Source organism: Camellia sinensis, chromosome 6 (genome assembly GCF_055761805.1).
Source record: "Camellia sinensis isolate YWXY chromosome 6, ASM5576180v1, whole genome shotgun sequence".
NCBI lineage: Eukaryota > Viridiplantae > Streptophyta > Magnoliopsida > Ericales > Theaceae > Camellia > Camellia sinensis.
Window position 1 is genome coordinate 156,534,217 of NC_138966.1, and position 4,667 is coordinate 156,538,883.

General features: G+C 35.9%; 1 long non-coding RNA gene across 1 annotated transcript; it reads right to left on the reverse strand.

The window, feature by feature from the left end:
* Window positions 1–729: 729 nt before the first annotated feature.
* On the reverse strand, window positions 730–2,390 carry LOC145792436 (uncharacterized). Its single transcript, XR_014331839.1, has 2 exons — window positions 2,202–2,390; window positions 730–1,009 (listed from the first exon to the last, which is right to left on the reverse strand). It is a non-coding gene; the product is annotated as an uncharacterized LOC145792436 (long non-coding RNA).
* Between the last annotated feature and the right edge of the window lie 2,277 nt (window positions 2,391–4,667).

Here is a 4,667-nt window from a genome sequence, read left to right on the forward strand (position 1 = left end):
TGTTTTAAAGAAACTGCTACCGTGCAGGCTTCGGTTTGGTTTCTTTATCTTTTTATTGTTTTGTGTATTTCTGTTGAAATTTAGTTGTAATTATCAGCATATGTTCTTGGTATATAATTTTGATTCCTTCATAAATCTATTTATTTAATTTCACAATTTGAACAACAAGTTTTTGTTAGTTTAAATGTTTATTATGAATTAATTTCATTCATAACTCATGAGTATTGAACTTTATTTTAAAGTTTTAATTAAATTGGCATTTTAATTCCTTAGACTTTACAAAGTCTATAGAGACAAGTCCATTCGAGAGTAGTTGTCGTATGGAATTATGTCTATGACGGATATGTCTAGACTTTCCATTATATATATTGCTCTATGCCCTACCAATTGCAGATTGACTATCACAATGAATACAAATAGTTGGCACAGGTTTAGACCAACGTGGCAAATCTTCAATGAAAATGGCGAAACTATTCAGCTTTTCCCGCTGCTTTATCAAAAGCAATAAACTCTGATTCCATCGTTGATCTAGATATACACGTTTGCTTGGAAGATTTCCAAGACACGGCTGCCCCACAAAGAGTGAACACAAATCCTGTCACGCCCCAGACTCGCCTCTAAAAGTTCGGGCATGACCCATACAGAAACGGACACTTAACCTGCTATACGTAATATATGGGGCCTTGGCGGAAGCACTAAAATTTAACATAATAACAAACTCCATTGAGCTACCTCTAATATGCCAGGATCACATGCATCATATACATTATAATAACCAGTCACAGGCCAAAATTATACTGTGAGCATCAGTCATATAGATATACATATACAGCCCCAGCCCTAAGATTGGGCATATGCAAAAACATTGAAGTCATGTACATTTAACCTTAAATGAGTAATCAAAAAAACATGACAATGTCTTAACAAAGCTTCACAAAACTGAGTGATCTCGCTTAGTGCCTGGACTCGTAAAGGTTGACAAAAGGGGACGAACGTCCTGGTTGGTTACCTATAGGAACAGACATACGGAGGGTGAGCCAAGCTCAGTGAATAGTAATACATAAATAAAATACTGCTTAACTTGAAACATTGTATAATAGAAATACACATGGATTCGTAACATCTCAATATTTATTGAACCATAAATTGTGTCTACTATGCTTTGGAAATAAGTGAGGATAGACATACGAACTAAATGCAACTTTTCAAATGTTCCTGAAAATGGGTCTCCGCTCGAGCGGACTATGCAATTTTTGAAATTCTACAATGCCAAGTAAAGTTCCAACCTGGTATTCAAAGCTTCAAACATGTACTTTCGTATACTAATGCAGCATTCACAATGCGAGTTTGAATCTGTTCTTATTCATTATAGACTTAGATCTTATCATGAAACATATTGGCTTGAATATAATGGTTTGGATTAATATCCTTGTATAATGTGGCACAAACCCTTAATCATGGTGGCACGAAGCCCACTAACATAGTGGCGCAAGGCCCTTAGATACTTACCAAGCTTCAAAACATATACTTACTAAGCTTCAAAACACATACTTACTAAGCTTCAGAACATATACCTATCAATCTTTAAACATATGTTTACCAAACTTTAAAACATATACTTAAGCATACAATGCAAAGTCCACATGATTTGTCTGAGTCTGTTTCACTTTATAGGCCCTTTCTTGAAACATAGGAGCTTGAACATAATGGTTGGCTTAAAGCCCTTGAATGGTGTGGCATAAGCCCTTAAACATTGGCATAAAGCCCTTGGAAGGTGGCATAAAGCCCTTGAAAGGTGGCATAAAGCCCTTAAACATTGGCATAAAGCCCTTGGAAGGTGGCATAAAGCCCTTGCAAATTGGCATTAAGAATGCCCTTGTAAATTGGCGTTAAGCCCTTGTAAATTGGCATTAAGAATGCCCTTGTAAATTCTTGTATGAACTCAAGAGGTGTCTCACACGGGTTCTAGCGGTGACTCACAATGTAGCACTTAGTCCCGTGTAGCACTTTGTTTCATAACGTAGTTACTTCCATCGTATGGCCAAAGGCCCATAATCTTAAAGAATGAAAACACTTCATTTTTCCTCCTTTCTTTATATACACACATCAAAACATAACGTAATTACATATCGTGTATAAACAAGGTGTTAACGACAATCATTAGCTATATATATGAAGCAGATAATGGTACTACTACTCACAGTGCTATAACGGAGTGCTTGTCCTTCTCAGGTTATGCCCTACACATGTAAACAACTTATACATTAAGGGCATTAAACACAAATTCCAGAAATACTAGAGGGTTAAGCACGTAAAACAGAGCAACCAATATTTTGCAGCATGAAGTTTCAAACCTACTTCTCCAACTCAATATATATATATATATAAAAGATTACTAGTCTTACAAAATACATAATGGAATTTATACCCATTCCTCTTCTATTCAAAGAAAGAAAGGACTTTTATGGACATTTCCATGTACCCCAAAACTCCTTAAATTTCTAGTGTTTCCACTAAAAACCAAACATTTCCCCACCCCCATAAGAAATCCTATTAAATCATTCTCTTGATTTAATAATTAAGCAAGCCCACAAATATTTAGTAAAATGATTTGAGATTAAACCCATTCTTGAAAACTTCACATTTTAGGTCACAAAAATTAATATCAACATAGTCAATACCATCCCATATAATCATCACAATTCAACATATTTCAAAAGGAATTCTTAAATTCCATTTCAACATTCCATAATCGAATTTATATCATCCACATTATCAATAAATCTTTTCCCCCAAATTTCCCCTTTATTAAAACATAATTCACAATGCACTTAACAAAGCTCAATCGCAAAGTTTAAACATAATTTTCAAACATAACCAAATTCCAATTAAATTTGAACACATCTAATTCAACCTACCACTTTCATGATTCAACTATCAATTTGGGCCAAATCATGGATTATCATCAAAAATCAACCTAGGGTTTCTAAGAAATCTACAAATTTTAAATAAAATTTTAAATCTTCTTAACCCATTACTTGTTATTTCAAATCTTCCCATTTATTAGGCACCCTAGGTCCATAACCCATAAACCATACTCTAAACCCCATAATAGAATCCCAACATACCTCAAAAATTTCGAAATTCCATTCGGTAGAAAGTGGTGATCTCCTCTTATTCTTCATCCTTGATGCAAGATCCATGGTTGATTTGTTGAGAAAAGTGGAGGAAATCAAGGTTTTGTGAGCTAGGGTTTCGGACATGGAAGAGGGAAGAAGAAGAGAGGAAAAGAAAATCTAAGAAATGACTCAAAAATCACGTTTTTGAGCTGCTGCCCCGCACATCGCCGCACGTGCGCCGCATTTCCCGCACGTGCGGTCCTGCTTCCAGCACAGATATGAAAACTTCAAACAGGCGTAACTCTCTCATCCGGACTTCGTTTAAGGTCATTCTTGTGTCCAAATTGTAGCCCCGAAAATAAGCTTTCCAATGGTTCTAACCTCACATCCAAATTCTAAATGTGGAAAAAGAAAAGGGCAAAAGAGTAACAGTTGATCGTGGGCGATTTGGTCGAATTAAAGTTTTTGGTCCAATCTTACCTCACCATCAAATTACCACCACAATCAATACCCCAAAATAAAATATGGAGGTTCCAAATACACTAATAAAAATGCCACAGATATAAATCACTTTTCACAGAAAGCAAGTAAATACACAGAATAACAGATCGAAAATATACTAGAAACAGATATGAGGGTCGGGTTATTACAAATCCAGTAGTGGACTTTGAGTCTTTTATATCTGATATCCAAATCGCATCACTATAGCCGTCTAGCACCGCTGGATATCGAGTATAATACAGCCTATAATCCCGAGTGTAGCGTAAATACTTTAACACCCGCACAATGCCCTTCCAATGAGAAGCATTGGGATTACTTGTGTATCTACTAAGCCTGCTAACCGAGTAAGCTATATCCGGCCTAGTACAACTCGTCAGATACATTAAACTTCCAATTACCCGAGAATATTCTAACTGAGAGACACATTCTTTATTATTCTTGGTAAAAAGTAGACTTAAGTCTACAGGTGTCGATGACACACTCGTATCTGATCCACTAAACTCCTCAAGTATCTTATCAACATAATGAGACTGAGAAAGTACAATTCCGCCAGATATTCTGGTAATCTTAATTCCCAGAATAACATCTGCAATGCCCATATCCTTCATGTCAAACTTAGAATTTAACAACTTCTTGGTAGTTTTAATCATTTCATCATAACTACCTATAATGAGCATATCATCAACATATAGACACAAAATGACATAACCTCTGTCAGTGTCTTTGACATAAACACACATGTCACATTCGTTGAAAACCCACTTGACAACATTACGTTGTCAAACTTCTCATGCCATTATTTAGGCGCTTGCTTCAAACCATACAAAGATTTGACAAATTTACAGACTTTCTTGCATTGCCCTAGAGCTGAAAACCCTTCAGGTTGTTCCATGTAGATTTCTTCATTCAAATCCCCATTTAAGAAAGCTGTCTTTACATCCATCTGGTGTATCTCCAGATTGCGCAAAGCTGCTATCGCAATCACCATGCGAATGGATGTTATCCTAATTACAGATAAATACGTATCAAAGTAATCCAGGCCTTCTC